At 37.5% G+C, this 19,524-nt stretch overlaps 1 non-coding gene across 1 annotated transcript; it reads left to right on the top strand.

Moving 5' to 3' along the window:
• The first annotated feature begins 430 nt into the window (after positions 1 to 430).
• Positions 431 to 613, top strand: LOC115292981. Its single transcript, XR_003909275.1, has one exon. It is a non-coding gene; the product is annotated as a U2 spliceosomal RNA (small nuclear RNA).
• Positions 614 to 19,524: the final 18,911 nt, after the last annotated feature.

Below are 19,524 nucleotides of genomic sequence, written 5' to 3'. Positions count from 1 at the left end.
ATACAGGGATTCAAATAATTAAAGTATATTAGTGATTACAGTTCTAAATCATAGTTCTTCAACTATTGTAAGCATTTAATGTGTGCTGTTGCACAATTATCAAATTGGTAAATGAGTCACTTGGTATTTAAAAAGCAGGAGTACTGGATGTTTTTAATAGAAATGGAATGCAAATGTAGACCTAAAAATTTTTTATATAATGATACAGAGTCAATAAATTAACTGCCACTGAAATGCCTAGAGGAAAAGACTTAAGTCTAACTAGAATCTGAACTCTAGTTCTATTATCTGAAGGGCAAACAACACAGGCATACTACAGCTCTGAATCTTTCTCCTCTGTCATTTTCCATGTGACCATTAGAAACCCACCTTAATGTGTAAAAGAAGAACTCAACAAAGAAATCTATAAATCATTTAAAATGAATATACAATCGCTTCTCGGCCTTTTGGCTAAGATCGAGTGTAGTGTCGTTCTTGTCAGTTTAATAATAAAATGAATATACTTTACAGATAGGACTTAAAATACATTATAACTTCAAGCCTGCTAATCTCAGAAAACATGCTAATTTTTTCCTTGCCCTCAAAAATTCTAGGCACTCTAAAGATGTTTATTGATTTTAAAGAAGCAGTACTAACTACTGTTGTATCAGAGACAAGAGATTTAAATGTCTGCTAAGCTCATTCAAGTGCCTTGTTCTTGTTTAATTTTAGTTCTGTGATTTATGCACAGAGTTTCTGCTAAGATTTCAAGATCTAGCAGTTCTGTGCTATACCTCATGTGTCTGTTGTGTGTCCTGGACATACATATCCCTCTTGAATGCATTATTTTCTGCTTGTTTGCTTCCTTGCTTAAAAACGGTAATGCTTTTGCCACATAGTCCAAGACAGTTTAGGATGAAGTCGACATTTTAAGCAACAGTATGGACTCAGTAGGAAAAAAGGAAATGGTGGATATGGTGCTAAAATTGCACAGATCAATTCTACTTATATTCAACTGCCCATAACTTAGCTGTAAGGGAACTCAGGAAATTTTGGCCTTTACTCTATGTTGTCAAAGCCAAGCTAATAATAGAGTTTATTATCATCAGAGACATAAGAACAGATGTTGGGGGTGACTATTCCTGCCATCTTCCACTTTTTTTTTTGGATACCCCATAAGCCCATTATACCCTTCTTTTCATTTACAAAATATGTACCTCATCCTCCATGGGAGACCACTCATAAGTTCTATGTAACCACTCAGCCAGAGTGAATTCCAGCACTTCACAGTGATGTCAAGTGGAATCAGGATAGGACTGGTTTTTCATGGCCAGTAGTCTGAAACATAAAACACAAGTTATTTCCAAGTCCCCGCTTTTGACACAAAACCAATAACAAAGAGGAAGTCATACCTGGATAGCCAAAATGAACTTGTTTAGAAAAGCAGGGAGTCCAAATATAGGGTGTTCACTGAGCCACAGTAATTATCAAATGCAGCTGGGCACAAATCTAGACAACTTCTGACCCAGCCACAGAGTGAACTACTGTCAAACTAAGGTTTGACAAACCTAATCAAACTGAGGTTCTGTTCTGCTATGGGCTGAATTTTCCCCCCTAAAAAAATATGTTGAAGTTCTAACTCGCAGTACCTCTATTTTGAAATAGAATCATTGAAGATAAGGTCATACTGGAGTAGAACGGGTCCATAATCCAGTAGACTGATGTCCTTATAAAAAAGGAAAGATACACAGACATATATCAAAGCAGTATGTCATATAGAGACTGGAAGATCAGACTGATGCATATGTAAGCCAAGGAATGGCAAAGGTTGCTGCCAAACTATCAGAAGCTCAGAAGAGGTGATGAAAAATTATTTTACAGGTTTCAGAGGAAAGACAGCCCTGCCAACATCTTGATTTCAGACTGCTAGACTTCAGAACTGGAGGCAATGAATTTCTGTTATTTGAAGCCACCCAGTTTGTCATACTTTGTTATAAGCAGCCTTAGAAAACTAGTGCATATTCTAGGAGAGTTTCCTTTGTATTCTTCAATCTCCATGGCTACATATGAAGCGAGCATTGGAAAGTACGCCCACTGGCCCAATGTTTATAGCAAGCTTCCTGATGAATCAAAGATAAGGGTTCAAGAGCTACTTTGAAAGCTGCATTACTACAGATTGTGGTCACTGCAGTGATGGCTTAAATGAAAGGAAAGGGGCATGCAGACACTGTTGGCTGTTGAGCTAGAGAAACAAATTTATAAAATTGATGAAAACAGTTGATATATAAAATTGATGGCATTGTTGTTCACAGTCTTTTGAGAAGCAGTGCAGATGTTCACCAGAGAGTAATGTTAGGAGCATTGATTAAGTAAATATTGAAAATATCACCATGTTTTAGATGCTTTTGACCATTTTCCACAAATTCCCATGGAAGTGTCCTAGATTCTGGCTCTGGAGTTCTCTCTTGGCTAGCAAGAGAGCAGGATGCAGGATTAAAAGGGTGAAAGAGGCTAAAGTCCAGGAGGAGACAGGAGTTCTTGCTTCATTTTTATTGGGATCAGAAGACTTACAAGCATGATGCACATGCACAGAGAAACAAACCGTGAACAATAACTCATGGGCATGGGAAAAAGAGGGGTTTGGAGATATGTGGTGTTAGGGGTTGGCTCAATATAAAACAAGATTCTGGTGCTGGGTGGAAGGTTGTTTATAGCAAACTTGAGGCCCCACCTCGGTTTACCTAAACTTCCCTAGGGGACAAGAAAGACCAAGCCTGTTACCTGTGGGTCAACAAGGCACCTTTCTTTTGCTAATTAGCTTTATTCAGGGCAACTTGGCCCTGCTGTGGTCTATGGTCCTATTTGCCTGTTTACCTATTTAGGTCTTTCCTTCCAGTGAAAGCAGCTTTCTGCTATTGCATTAAATTGGGGGTCATTTCTGCCCTGAATACCTAATCTTATTTACCTCATCTTGGATGTTTTTATCTTGAGATTCTTTATTCCTATACCTCTGTCCTATGATGGGGGCATTTGCCATTTACCCATTTACCTAATCTTGTTTACCTATGGCTTTATAATTCTTTATGCCTTGTTAACCTGTCAGTGCAGGCTCAGGGAATTCCTAAGCTTATTCCTCACAGAAAAGATGAACACAAGCTCAAGGAAACTATAGATAGAAGTAACAAGAAATATGACTCTGACACAAAAGATATTCTCTACATACAAACAGAAGTAAAAATTAACTGAGAGACCAGTTACTTGCAGCCTAGTGAAATTGAAAATCCAACAACTTCTTTATCATAAACTAAAGCAGGTATAAGAGAAGTAACAGCTTTAGCGAAAGACAACTGTAGTCCCAAGCTTCCTCAGTGTGTCTCTGCTTTGCTGGTTTCAGTGGGCTTATTTCCTTTACTCCTTCTTGAGATGCCTTTTCTAAAAAACCATGTGATTCCTTGCCATCTGGCTTACACTCATAATTTGTACTTGCAATTTTTTCTTATCTTTCCTCAGGCAGCCATTTTTTTTTCTTCTCCATCATTCAATTATCAGACAAACATGCTACAATATTTTCTCTCTTCTTTAAAAAGTATAAATTAAAAAGCTAGCTTGCTTCACATTTGTCTCCCCTACCTCCCCACATCAGTCCCCCTCCTTTATAGCATAACTTCTCAACAAAAATAACAAAATGCATATTTCCTGTCTTCCCTTCATCTCCTCCTGTTGTCTTTTGACCTTGTTCCATGTAGGTTTTGGCATCAACTGCTTTCTTTAACTATTATTTTCATGGTCATGAATTAGATCAAACCTACCAAAGTCCATGGTCAATTCTTAATCCTTCTCTTGTTTTTCCAATCAGTAAATTTGGACAGAGTCTACCACCTTTCAGAAGAAATCACCAGTCCTCATTCTTTAAGAGCCTTTACACTGATAAATTCCACATGTAGTTTTCCGCCTGCTTTCTCTCCCATAATCTCTAGATGATTAGGGCCACTGCCCCGATATAATTCTGTTTGTTTATGTAATAATCATTTTAATCTTTGTCTCAAATGGAACTCTTCGTTCCTGGCATACCATCAAAGAGAAAACTCAGAGCAAAAACAAACAAAATCACGTTTTTTCCAAAGGGTTCAGTATTGGCTAGGGTTTGTTAGCGAGCCATAACAATAGGATAGTTAGGTAGGTAGATAGATACGTAGAGGATAGATCTTATAAGAAGTAGCTCACATGATTATGGTGGCTGACAAGTTCTAAGATTTATAGATGGCAAGCTAGACCCCCAAGTCAGCCAACTGGGTAGTTCTAGTCTGAGTTGGAAGGCCTGAGAACCAAGGGAGCTGGTGGTGTAAACTGATGATGTAAAGTCTTAAGACGGCAGGTTAAGATCCAGATGAGCCAATTTTTCTGTCTGAGTTCAAAGGCAGAAAAAGACAGAGATACCAGCCCAAACAGGCAAGAGTTCTCTCTCTCTGTCTATTTTATTAAAAAATTTTTAGGTTTATTTATTTATTTTGAGAGAGGAGGAGACAGCATGAATGGGGACGTGGCAGAGAGAGAGAGAAGAAAGACAGAAATTCCCGAGCAGCCTCCACGCCAGTAGCATGGAGCCCAAAGCAGGACTCGAACCCATGAAACCATGAGATTATGACCTATGCCAAAACAAAAAGTCAAATGCTAAACTGACTGAGCCACCCAGGTGCCCCAGAAGTTCTCTCTTATTGAGCCACTTTACTCCACTCAGGGCTTCAGCTAATTGGTTGAGACCTACCCACATTAGAGGGTTTGTTTGGTTTTTTTTTTATGTAGTCTACTAATTCAAATGTTAATCTCATTAGAAGCACCTTCACAGACACTCTCAGAATAATTGTTGGTTAAAATGTCTGGTTAACCTGTGGTCCAGTCAGACTGATGCATAAAATTAGCCATCACAGTTCTATAGCACAGCAAATGGCACGACTAAGCTCCCAGTTATTCATGTCAAAACACTTGAAGTTAACTTTGACTTTCTTCTCTTTTTGTACTCCCTGAATCCACTCTATCAAAAATCCTGTGATCTCAATCTTCAAAATAGGTTTAGAATCCAACCACCAATACCTATCTCTACTGTTAATAACCCAGTCTGAACTAAGAACTTTGTCACCTAACATGCTGATATAGACTTCCAACTGGGCTTCTTGCTTCATCTTTAATTCTTCTCCTTCTAGAACTTATTCTCCACAAAGTAGTGAGTTCTCCAAAAGTACAAATCGGGTCATTCCACTTTTAGGAATTGGCCTCCCATTGGCCTTCCATTGGCCTCCCATAATACCAGGAAGAAAACCCAAAACACTCCCATTAATTTACAAAGGTCTCCAAAACCTAACCCCTTGCTCACCAGTTGGTCCCACTTCTCTCCACCATGACCCTGTTCCCTATACTATAGCTGGATTACTGTATGTTTCTTAAATATGACTTTCCTGGCTATTTCACTGAAACATTCTAATAGCAGCCCCCCCCCCCTTTATTCATTCAGCTTTCTATTCAAATGTCACTTCCCCAAAGAGACCTTCCTGACTATCAGCCTAATTTATAACCCCATCAATCCTTACACCTCCCTGCTTTGTATTTCTTCAGAGCACTTAACAATGATTGACTTTTTATCACATAATTAGTAGTTGTGGGCCATTGTTGACTCCATTATTACAATGTAAGGACAAAAAATGAATCTGTCACTGTTATTTGTGGTACATGTGCATGCATGTGTGTGTGTGTGTATGTAGTAGGTGCTTAGTATATATTTTTCCATAATATGATGTGATGCATTATGAGAGTGGGGAATGGTTAGGATGGGTATAACCAGAGGCAACTTTGTCTCTTTCTCCGAGAAGCAAAATAACTGGGAACAAAACTATTACCACTAATTAATCAATGATAGTGTTTCTGTTTTGTGCTATAATACACACAAAATACACCCAGAGTTCTAGAATTACTGGGTCAGGAGAGATTTTTAAATCAGCACTATTTGCTGCCCAAAGCAAACTATTTGACTCTGACTCATATATTGTTACTGGAAGTAAATCACTGTTTCTTTCTCATTCTTCCCTGTGTGTGTGTGTGTGTGTGTGTGTGTGTGTGCGCGCGCGCGTGCACGTGCATGCTTATGACTCAATGGCTTTATTGGTTTTCTCTTCTACCTGGTCTAGGTCAGAACTACTCCACTCATATTCAGAAGCTTCAATCACTATAAATTACAAAGTTAAGGAAGTCTCTCTATTCAGTTCCAGATGATTCCTTGAGATTTAGACAATTTTGAAAATCCCTAAACAGAAAACTTTAAAGTCTGCATAAAAAGGTATAGGAAACAATCTATCTGCACCGAATCTGGTCCTTTAAAAAGTCCTATCACCCATTCTCAGGAGCTTAAAAAGATATTTGTCTTATAACTAATGGCATTATAATGACCATTTAAATAACTTTTCCAAAACAGAAAGCTGCTGCACCATAACCATGTCTCCACCACTGCAAACAATTGGCCAGTGACAGTTCTCTTGTGGAAACAATAAGTTGAAGCACTGCTTCTGTTATGCCCAGATCGCAATATCGTCCCCCAAAACTAGAGACCACCAGGGAGACCGAGTCACGAATGCAAAAGCAAAGGGCTTTTTATTATGGGCTTAAGTTCGCTGGGCTTAAGCTCGGGCTCACAGACTTCACCAGCATGGTAGATTGGTGGATCTGTGCTGAGAGCCCCGAACAAGAGCTGAGCAGGGTTTTTATGGGTTTTGGGAAGGGGGAGTTACAGAAAATTGAGACATAGATACAGTGATTCAATCATAATTATACAACAGTATTGGCAGCAACTTTAACTATACATTTTGTTTAGAGCATTTGTTACTTTTGATGGGACTCAATCACAATATTTAGAGAATCTTTGAAATTAACCAATTACAGAGGGGGCTAAGGACCCCCACGTAGGGTGTGACTAGCCTTAAGCAATAAGTGATTATCTATAGCTTCTATCTCTAGGCCTGCCCTTAGGAATGTTAAACATTTTAGCTGGCTGCTTCTGATTGGGTGTTACGAGGGTGGTCCCTGGTTGAGCAATCTGTGCCCTTTTATTGTCTAATGATACTGGGAAACTGACACTTAGGCCTCTAAGGTCAGAGGGGAAACTTGAAGCCTGTCATGGAGTCAGTTTGGCTCAGACCTGCGTCCTTTCATTTCCACCTCTACTGTTGTAACAATCCAAGCCTTCTCAGCTCTCAGTGCCTTCTGTCCCTTCATAAATGACGTTTCCCCAAATCTCCTTTCATATAATCTCAATTATAGCATGAGCCTGGAGGGAATCATCTAAGTCCAGTCTCCATCTTTCCATCTTTGTGTGGCTGCAAACACTATAGTAACAGTTATGTGCCTCCTCTATCTCTTATGGCATGCCCAGCACCTACCATAATACATGCACACAGGCAGTGCTCACAAATTATAGAAGACTTCTTCCCTGTCTCTTCTCAGCTGCCGAAGCCTGAGAGTAAAACCTGGGGGCTAAGGACTGAGAGGGTAATATCTAGAACTTTGGATGGCAGTGCCTTCATTAGTTTGAGCACTATAACGTGCTATTGAATGTGAGTATGCAGGAGACAAGCGATATAAAACACATGCATTGAAATTGACCCTAGAGGCTACCTATTGTGTGCCTTGACGTTCTGCCTGCCTACTAATTTCTAAGGCTGACCTATGTTACTCTGAGTCCAAGGGGAGATGGCATTTCAAATTTGAGCAAAACTCCAAGGGCAAAACTTATAATCTTTTGCCCCTGGGAATAATTACATGGATAAGTATGAGCCCTCCTTTTTACTACGAACTCCTTTAAAAATTGAGAAAAAAATCATTATTTTCATATAATTTTGATCCCTAAATGTATTTTTAATATTTGCTAATTTTACTATGAGTAAATCTACCTTTTGTGTCTCCAGGATCCTGTCACCTTAGGAATTATCTGTGTCTCCACCCTTCACCCCAGGAGGGAAGGTCAGAGAATAGCAAGGGGTAATAGCTGATTTAGAGGAAACCCTTAGCCACTTCCTATGTTACTATTCAATTAGCAAGGAAAAGCCAGCTTTAACGTCATCACTTGTGCCTTGACCCAGTGACTATCCATTAAGCAGCGGAAGGGCAAAGCCTATCAGTAGCTTAGCAACCACCACATTTTCCTTCCCACTTGAGGTGAGCAGCTTTTCAGAAGCAATTCCGGCCCAATTGACGTCCATCTGGCTGAGTAGTTTCCTTCCTCTACTGAAATAGGAAGATCCTACAATTATCTGCTTACCCCTGGTCTAGATGTCAGGGTTTAGACTCATTAAAAGAAATCTTATCCAATTGGATGCATTTCAAGAGAAGAACACAATTCCCAAATTAGAGAATCTATAAAATATTGTTTCAGTATTCACTGTCTTCTTTTACCCTTTTCATTGTTCTTATAGCCTGCTTGCCCCCTTTGTTTTACAGGCTGCCTTTTCTTCCACTTTCTAAGAGAGAGGCAGACAGATGAAAAAGAAGCAATAAAAGTACATGAATTGAAATCTCCCATTTTTTTTTTTTGTCCTTCAGAGAAATGCAAGATACACTGAGTTGTCTTTATAATATTATGGATGAAGAAAATTTCATGGCAACATTTGTAGGTAAATGAACTGTCCCAAATCGACTAGGCATTATCCTAAAAGAAGATGACTAGGCATTATTCTAGAAAATGCTAGAAATAGCATAGGTTTCAAAGCAGTTTTATAACAAGTTAAAGCAAGTATATTGAACTAATTTTCACTTTTCAGAAAAAAAAATTTTTTGAGAAACATTGATGTAATTTGGTATTAGAAAATGCTGTATTATACCTGAACTTTTCCCCTAATTGGCAGTAAAATTCTGTTCTCTGAAACAGATGGAAAATATGCTTTTTGTTGGATAACAGACTTCAAAAGCAACAGAATTTATTATAAGATTGTGTTGTGATTTTAAGTATATTCTAAGTTTAGGGGAGAAAAAAATTAGTCTAGTAACTGACCAAAAAAACCAAGTTTGGTGTTGAGTAGTAATTTGCAAGCATGCAAATGGAGGTAAATTTCACTAAATCTCCATGCTGTAATGTTGCCAAACTTGTCTGAAATGCCTAACCTGTCAGATCCTGACTCCAGAGAGTAGGCAGTCACATCTTTGCTTACAAATAAGACTTAGAATACATAAACAGTGGTTAACTGTTTATGAATTGTGGCGGATGTTAAAATGTAGACCCTTCCAAGTAAATTAGTTGAAAAACATTCCATCAAAAAAGTCTTTAATGCGATGTTTTGCCTTTCATTCCTAGAGAAATGGTACCTTAGTCAATTAAAATTTTTCTACCACATAAAATATCAGATTCTTTAACCTCATTTCCTGCTTCCCTCTTTTATACCAAAATCCCAAAGAACAGGAGTGGTAGATGAGGAAAAGTAAAATAGGAGATGAGATAAAGGTTGATCATAATTTTAGGCAAATGGGGTTCAATCCATTGACAAGTTAAAATTGTTTGCCTGAGTGAAAGAAAAGAGGAGTTTTTATCCACTGGCTTATATCTCTCATTGGTCAAGAATAGCTAGCTCCAAGATGGGGTGCCTAGTGGCTCAGTCGATTAAGAGTCCTACTTTGACTCAGGTCATGATCTCATGGTTCGTAGTTTCAAGCCCCACATCGGGCTCTGTGCTGACAGCTCAGAGCCTGGAGCCTGCTTCAGATTCTGTGTCTCCCTCTCTCTCTGACCCTTCCCTCCTCACACACTCTCTCTCTGTCAGAAATAAACATTAAAAAAAATTTTTTTTAAGGGCTAGCTCCAAGAGATATTAACGTTCCCAAATATCTATCTAGGTTTGCTTAAGCATCTGTGCCAAGAAGATTCTCCACATCCTGTTATAGAAGTCTGGGAAAGAAACAAAGAGAATCTTCACAGAGCAAATCAACAGGCCTTTGCAGTAAACATAAGTGTCCTACACATTCCAGCCGTTTTCAACTCTGATCCACCTGATGAGCTCCATTATGCCAAATCCATCCCAGAGGCTTCGAAGAAGAGAGCAGCCACAATCTGTTGTAAGCCTGAACATTGAAGGGTTAGCAGAATAAACTCTGCTTTGCATTTGCTCAGCTGTGATTTCTGCCTTCAGCATTGGAAATAAAAGCACCGTTAAATGCCCTGGTGAATGCTTTGGGGTCAAAAGGTAATCTTTCCGTCATTTGTAGCAGCAACCGTAGTTCTTTTTGGTATTTGGACTGCATTACCCCCCCAGTGGCATATCAGCTCTTTGCTCTGTCTGCTCCTTCCTGGAGTGATGTGGCCTGGTTCTACCCTGTGGAACAGTGGATCCCTCTGTGTGGGATGCGGTTTCCTCAACAGGACATTTTGATCTTTTTTATGTGTCAACATAATTAGGCTACAGTCCCCGGTTATTCAGTCAAACACTAATCTATGTGTTTCGAGGAAGGTTTTTTATAGGTCTGATTAAAGTCCATAATTAGTTGGCTTTTTCTTTAAGGTTTTGTTTATTTTGAGAGAGAGAAAGAGCATGTGAGTGGGGGAGGGGCATGCCGAGAGGGAGAGAGAATATTCCAAGCAATCTCTGTGTTGTCAGTGCCGAGCTGGACGTGGGGCTCGATCTCAAGAACCGTGGAATCATAACCTCAGCCGATACCTGAGCTGGTATGAAGAGGCAGATGCTTAATCGACTGAGACACACAGGCGCCCATATAATTAATTGCCTTTAAGTAAGAGAGATTGTTTTAGATAATTTAGAGAGGCCTGAATCAATCACGTGAAAGGCCTTATGAGAAGAGCTGAGGTTTTCTTGAGGCAGAAAAAATTCTGCCTGTGCATAGTAGCCGCACGGTGCCTGGGAGTTCCAGTCTGCTTTTCCTGGTGATCTGCCCTCCAGATTTCTAACTTGTAGACTTGCCTCGCCAGCCCCCACAATTACATAAGCCAATTCATTGCAAAAAGTCTCTTTCTCTCTCATAGAAACATGTTTTGTTTTTCCTAAGGCTTTTGGTTCTCTTAAATCTTGACGAAACCAAGCTGGGTCTCTTCCTGTCTCGGAATCGCCTACTGCCCTGGCACATTGTTTTCAAGAATCGGCCTGGGCAAATCTGTGATTTGTCACCATTTGTATTTGGAGCTCTTTCCCATGCTCTATAAATATCATCAGCTTTTATTCCCATCTATCCCACACGTTTTGACCTATATTATAGCACAACTCTTGCTGAGATATTAGCCCGACATGTAACAGACAGAATGTTAACTAAAAGAACTTCAAGTGTATGTAACAGATTTTCACTGAAACATTTACTAAACAGGATTTCTAAGGAATAAAACTAAAATGATCGGATGACAGAGGGTAGGTTTGGTATTTTTATTTTAGCCATTTCTTTTGCCAGGTTCAATAAGGAATTAATTAAATATCCCTTTGGAACCAAAACCACTTTAGTGAGTAATGGCACTTCAAACTAAAATTAAGCATTTTAAAATTGAGACATCCCATGGGTTAAATATTTTCTACTGAAATATGATCAGCTACTGGGAAAGCCTAACTGTTTCTCTCCTAAGACCCATAATGAAATGATAGGTCTCAAGCTAATGGTATTGATATAAATGAAGAATGTTTTTATAAATTCTATAGGCCTTTAGTGTCACTGAATGACAGAAAATGGAGTACTTCAAACGCTGCTAATTGATTTAATTGGCCAAACTATGTATAAGTTGAAATCAACATGAAGGAATATCTTTTATTAAATCCTAATGTTTTTATCTATTTATCACATATTATAAATAATAATTTATAATTTATAAATATATACATTTGCATGTTGTCAAAAACCAAACTCTGTGCTTCCTAGACAAAATGTAAAACAAAGACAGGAGTTTGGAATAAGAAGGAACAATAGTTTTATCACTTTGCCTGGCAAAGGATGCTGCAGCGGGTTACGGTCTTCCAAACACTGCAAGGCTTCCTGGAGGAAGGGGTTGGGGCGTTTTATAGGGAAACACAGGCCTTAGCTGGTTTCCACAGGAATTACGTATGTGTGGCCAACCTCATTAGTCCTTTTCTGGGTGGTGCCAGGTTCCTGAAACAGAAAGCAAAGAAGGGTGGAGGAGGTTTGCAGAAGAGAAAGAAAAGGTTACTTTAAAATCCAGCTTTGCTGAAGCATTAGTGCAGCCATTTTGATTTTTGTGCAACTTTATGCTTTCATATATAATCACCCAAATGAAACTGAATTACTCTTAAAGAAAGGAGATAATATCTCTATTGATAACAAACAGTTCTTCATATACTAATGGCTTAGTCAAGCAGAAGTTGATGTTTTACTCATGCCCCATTCACTGGGAGGGTTAGCAGGCCACTCAGGTTAAAGGAGGTCCTACATGAAGGAAGCTCCACCATCTTGAAATCGTGGCCTCACTGTAACTTATATTATGTATCTCATCATACATAACTATACCATCTTCAACATACAGCCTTGCTATAACCTCCGTAGGGTAGGAGAAAAAATAGAGAACCATGTATAAACTTTCCGTACAATGTGGTTCATGTCACTCTTAGATTTCTTTGGCTAGAAACAGTCACATAACTCCATTCAAGGAGACTATAAAATGACAGAGGGCAATTGGAGTGCCCCTTGAGGACCACTCTCTCTGTTACAGTCTACTTTTCTTTTTTAGACTCTATTTTTTAAAAAAGACTATTGTTTAACAGTAGTTTTATGTTTACAGCAAAATTGAGAAGAAGGTGTAGAGGTGTCCCATGTGTTCCCGCCACCACACATGCACCAGCTCCTCCACTATCAATATCTCTCTCCAGAATGGAACAGTTGTCAAAACTAATGATCCTACACTGACACCTCGCAATCCTTCAAAGTCCATAGTTTACCTCAGGGTTTACTCTTGGTGTTGTAAATTTTATAGGTTTTGAAAATACATAATGACATGAGTCCATTACTATATATCATAACAGAACATATTTACTGTCCTAAAGATCCTCTGTGCTCTGCCTCTTCATCCTCCTAACTGATCATCTTACTGTCTCCAGCTTTGCCTCTTGCAGAAAGTCCGACAGTTGTAATCTTACAGTATGCAACCTTCTCAGATTGGCTTATTTTAACTAGTAACATGTATTTAAGTTTCTTCCATGCCTTTTCATGGTGTAATAATTCATGTGTGTGTGTGTATGTGTGTGTGTCTGAATAATTCATTTTCTGGATATGCACAGTGTATCCACTAACCTACTGAAGGACATCTTGGTTGTTTCTAAGTTTGGGAAATTATGAATAAAGTTTCTATAAACATCCAGACATATGGGTTTTTATGGACATATGTGTCCAACTTCTTTGGGTAAACATCAAGATGGTGCAACTGGATCATATGGTAAAGAGTTTTTTTAGTTTTAAACAAAACTGACAGTCTCCAGAGTAGCTATTCGGTTTTGCATTCCCACCTGCCATGAATAAAAGTTCCTGTCGCTCTCCATTCTCTCCAGCATTTGGCATCATCAGTGATCAGGATTTTGGCTCTTTTAATAGATATGCAGTAGTACCTTGCTGTTGCTTTAATTTACACTTCCCTGATGACATGTGATGTGTAGTCTCTTCTCATATGTTTACTTGCTTATATATCTTCTTTGGTGAGATGTCTGTTAAAGATTTAGGCCCATTTTTAAATCTAGATAGAGCCTACTCTTACAGTTTTCAATATTCCTTTGTTCTCTATTCCCACATGCAAAACTCAAGTAACTACTCCCAGGGAAGTATCCCTCACATCTTATCAGTCATTATTTCCAGCTCAAAGTACAGATTCCTGGTTGATGTATAGTAGATTACCAACTGAATGGAAACTCATGGTCAAACAATCCAGATAATTACACTATTTTAGTGTCTCTAAGGATAAAAAAGATAACAGCTGTAAGAATTCAAGATATACTATGAATAACTGAAGATATTTATAGATTTACAGTAAACAAGCAGTAAAATAGACTTCAAGCCTAAAACTTACATCAATTAAAATATTTTCAGAATAATTCTTTAGAAAGTTACAATTAAGGAAGAATAGATAATCTCAATAATAACAGGAGTTAAGAATAGTATATGAATAGAGTGAGATACAAAAAAACATAGTAAGTTGGTATAAATAAGAAGTCTCTACAAATTCCCTAACACTGATGATATGAGGATTAGAATACAAGATAATATTAAATTAATGTATTTAATGTTATTTTTCCCTCATATTCTGACCTTCATGAAATGTAAAGTTACTAGTTACTTTATGGTACATAAAGGGTTTTTTTTGTTTGTTTTTTTTTTTGCTGTTTCTTTTGGTATCTCAACAATCAAAATGGAATAAATGACTAAATTAACTGTTGTTTCCATATTCTCACATGGAATGAGGTGTTCAACCGTCATTTTTGCCTGTGAGATTTCTTTAAAATTCAGGGTTAGGAAGAATAGCAGGATAACCACTGAGTAATATACTAAATTAGTGGAATAAATAACACTGATTCATCTTTTGACTTTTATAAGCCCTATCTGGAAACAGTGCCATATAATGGAAAATGTACATGAACACTGCTAAAATTCATTTTTTTCTTTCTTTACTTTTTTTTTCTTTTTCAGAATGAGAGGCGTTAATAAATCCATCAATAAACACAAATCATCAATTCACCCATATTACTGAACATAATGCAAATGCGTGGTGCATTACTATTTTCAAAGTATTCAGTATCAGTGTATAAGAACAAAATGTAAGAAAGATATTTTTATGCATTTTCAATTAAAATTAGACACTAGTGTTAAAAACAAAATTCAACAGAGCAAATGTGAAAATCTAATTGGCTTTGTTAAACAATTCATGAATCAGGCAGCATCTCATCTTAAAAGTAGAGGAGAGCCCCAGAGGTTATACAAAATGGAAGGTTTTTATAGGTTTTATAGGAAGGAGGGTGGAATAAGCAAGTTATTAGCAAAAGAAGAGAAAGAATTGCTGAAGGCCAGATCATCTTCCCTTACTGGGAAGGCTAGGGGGTCTTATTATGCAGATTACCTCATCTTCCTTTGAGGAATGAGAAAGGCCCTTGGGACAGATTACCTCACTAATGCTGATAAGAAACTTCCTGACTGGTTAGGACTACCTTCCTGGGGGAAGTTGAAACTGCCATTAAATTAGGTATTAAGCCTGGGTTTGGTTACTTCCCTTAAGTGATGCCATTTTGGGTCTGTGGCTTCTTTCTAACACTTTTTAACTATTATATATACACACACACACACACACACACACACACACACACACACATATATGTTTGTATATATACGTTTGGGATATATATAGTAATATAGGATATATATCATATATAGAGTAATATAGTAATATATATGATATATATATATAGGATACAACAAATGTACTATAGGAGGTAGTACTTTAGACATACCACTTAGAATTGAGACGAAATTCATTAAAGACTGAATTTGAATATACTTATATACTTTCTCCATCTGAAAGTAATGGTGAGATTCCCTAATATGCTTCTCAACTCTATATTATGATTCACAAAAAGTAAATTTTTTTAATCTATTTGGTGTTCATCCTGTAGACATCACTATTCAATCTGATTCTTTGTTAGAGAAGTAAGACTGAGGTTTAGAAAAAGCCATGTGTATACCAGTTAACTTCTGTTTGACTTATGTCTAGTTAACTTCTGTTGGCTCACAAGACTACTCTTTGTACTGACACAGTGGTTCCGAAGGGGTAAAGGGGTGTGAATAAAATTAATACTCCAAGGCTGAATTAAGCCTCAGGATAAAACTCTATAAGGAGTAAACACTGCTTACCCGATTTTGCCCCCTAGAGGCATGGAAAATGGAAATGTAGGTATTTGGTAAGACTTGTTTAGTTCCTTCATGCCTTCATACAATTCCCTTGCAGGATCACGTATTTCTTAACTTTGGAGATCAAAGAGGAACTCCCCTCCCCCCTTTTTTTTGGAGAGAGAGAGAAGAGAGAGAGATTGAGAATGAGAACATGAATGGAGGTGGGAAAGCGGCAGAGAGAAAGGGGGGTTGAGGATCAGAAGCTGGCACTGAGCTCACAGCAGCAAGTCCTATGTGAGGCTTGAACTAATGGACTACGAGATCATGAGCTGAGGTGAAGTTGGAGACTCAACCAACAGAGCCACCCAGGTGCCCCTCAAAGAGAAATTTATGGCCATGACTAACCACATCTGAGAAAGACTGAACCCCCTATTCTATTAAAAAAATAATGAAACAAACTCAAGATAGGTAGATTAACACATATATAAAGGTGAAGAAATTTTTTCATATAGTGCTATAGTTTGTTATCATAATGCCATAGAGTTTGGTGAAAGGAATAGTCTACATGGTTGGTCAAGATTCTCTACTGTGGACTTCAGTTTGTTCTAGCCCAGGAAATCTGGTCTGCGGGTCTGTGGTCTGTGCTAGGTTGAGCACATTTCTTCCTTTCTATCTTTCTTTCTTTCTTTCTTTCTGTCTTTCTGTCTTTCTTTCCTCTCTCTCTCTCTCTCTCTCTCTCTCTCTCTTTCTTTCTTTCTTCCTCAGAGCCTCATCACTAAGATAAGATAGGATCACTGCATGTGTTTGTTCAGAGCTCTGAAGCACACTTTTGCTCTGTCTCAGGACTGCAGGCACTTTCTTGGTTTTCCTTCTATGCTGAATGGTGCTTTATGCTAGCTTTCAGGTTGTCTTTCTCTTTTTCGGAGGACCTCTTATCAGAAAGGTCACTGCTGCCTACGCCCTCTAAAGCAAATCCCTTTTTATTATTAACTGGGTCCTTTGTAAGAATCCTTCATGTCCCATCCCAATGAATATTTGTTTTGTTTATGTGATGTGCCTCTGTGTTTTTGTCTATTTTATCCATTAGAATTTAGGTATCACAAGGGCAGGGATATTTTCTGTCATACTATTATCCCAACACCTAACACTGTCTCACATACCATGTGGGCTCAATAAATCATCTGCTGATTAATTGATTATATCATTGTTGATGTAACTTTATGCAGAAATACTCAGTGAGCAGGCCAACTTAGTGAGCTGGCCTTGTCTTAAAGCCATTCTTGATTTTCTGTGGGACTTTAGTAAATCTTGTACAATGAGGTTTTCAAGGGAGCAGGGGTTTTCAACTGTCAAATTAATATTGGACTTTTATAAAGGCAAATGTAACCTGCCAGAGAATATGACCAAAATAGAATTCTCTGAAGGAATCAAGGTGCACTGCAGACCACTCCCAGCACCCACAGGGGCCAGTGAAGGGAATCTGCGAAGGGCAGTCATAGTGCTGACTACCATTCATTGGGTTGAATCAGTGATATAATTCAAGAAGCAATATCCTTTAACAAATACTAATTAATTGTTTATATTCAGGGTACTTCTGAGACAGAGAACTTACGAAATGTTTAGTTAAAGCAGATTGACAGTGATAAAATAAAGACAAATTAGGTTCTGATTTTTAGTAATACAAGTGAGTCGGGTTATGAAATTATTTATTATCAGGAAAAATGAAACCAATTTGGATAGAGAAATGATGCCTATTTATTGTCAATAAATATAACTCAGAATGACTGAAAGTGTACCCAGGAGTGCTCAGATATTCTTAAGAAGTGAGTTTTGTGTTAAAAATTCATGATATGAAACTTGGAACACTCAAATTTGGCTAATGGCAAGGGACCCACTTCTTTGATGAAGTAATTCAGATCTGGATATTTTCACCATGGAAAAAAAAGTGAGCCCTCCAATTTTTCACTATGAGGGAGCCAGTGCTTCGGACGTGATGTTCTCTTCTCTTGAAGGAACATATTTTAAATAGTGGAAAATAAACTGCCTCTCCAGATTCGTTTTTAAAGTGTTTAATACTTTGTTTCAATTCTGTGTGACAAATCTATGGTTAACAGAACATTGGCTGAGGTAAATGATGCAGCTTTGTTGGTTTGGGGCTGGCAAGATGAAAGATTTGTTTTTCATCTCTTTGGGAACAAAAGATGAGCTGTTGACATTAAAAATGTTATAATGTGTGCTAAATATAAGGAAAATAATTTTCCCTGAGCACATGCATTTCTCTTTTGGTAGACAAAATTTTACCAAGCACGTCTACTGTTTTAATTAAAATCATCTGGCTGCCCTCAGTTATAGCTGCCCCAGGAAGAAAAATGATGAAAACTTCATTGTTGCAAATACCTTTTATGATTTCAGAAGACTAGGATCCTATATCTTCAAAAGTAGGAAGGAAAAGGAAATGTCAAGCAACATAGTTCTATTAATCTCCTATTATAATACTTCTTTTGGGGTTAAACTTTCTTCCAAAACAGCAGGTTTTTATACCATTTTTTTCTGAAGAACACTTTACACTCTTGAACATTTTAAAACACAAAAATACTTAAAAAACAGTGCATTCCATTATCAGCTATATGTGATGACATCATCACATGCCTTATAGCCTCTGAAAACACTATACACTTGTCAAAGAATGAGAGTGACAAAAAGATAAACTGATTTAATGTTATTATTTTATGTCTTAACATTGTTAAAAACCCTCACAGTTTTGTCCCTCTAGATGCACAGGGGTTCCAAGACCATGCTCTGAGAACAGTAGTAGTTCGACAAAAAAAGAGTCTAAGGAATTGATTGAAGATAGGAATGGAGATTTGCTCAACATTACTTTCTTTTTTATTTCAACTTAGTGTAACTGAACTGTCATTATTATATAACACCTAAGAAGCATTATTTGGCAAGTAACATAATACAATATTATATATCAGTATATGTGTACATCTCCCAATATAAGTATATATTTTCTTGCTAAATTACTTTTTATAGTTTGTTGTTAATAGCAAAAGTAAATACTTAATTGAATGAAAGGCTACTTACTTAAAGGTAATTATCCCAGCTGTTGGGATATTAGTTCATATTTCTTAATCAGAAATATTAATTCTATGCAATCACATTTAATACCTCACCATTTGAAACTCTAAATTGAGACATACATTCTGTTTTCAAGGGCTTCAGCTCTATTTGAGAAAATAGACAAATAACATAAATAACTATGATACAAGCTTGTACTATCAAGACAATCTTCTGGAAGGAATAAACTTTTAAATGGGAACTATGTTAATATATAATAAAATGGTTGCAATTCAGTAGTTCTTGCAATTAATTTGCATTATAGTTAGTGATCTCTATGATTCAGACTTTCTACACACGAATAGACTCACTTTTTTCAAGAGAGATTGGAAATAGACAAAAAATTTCCTATTTAAATGAGTTGTCTCTGAATGTGTAGATTGTTCAGATAATTACAGAAAAGGTAGAGACATTTTGAAGTGTCCTTTACATAGCTACAACTGATTTAATGTACAGCCAGAACTGAAAGTCTGCATTCAGTCTTTACTCATCCTTCATCAGCATATTACTCAGAAATTCAGGTGATAGAAACTGAAGTTCATTTGGCATAGAGATCAAAGAATATTTCTCTAAGCCACACCA

Source organism: Suricata suricatta, chromosome 5 (genome assembly GCF_006229205.1).
Source record: "Suricata suricatta isolate VVHF042 chromosome 5, meerkat_22Aug2017_6uvM2_HiC, whole genome shotgun sequence".
In the NCBI taxonomy this organism is placed as follows: Eukaryota; Metazoa; Chordata; class Mammalia; order Carnivora; family Herpestidae; genus Suricata; species Suricata suricatta.
This window is presented reverse-complemented; position numbering and strand designations above follow the sequence as displayed.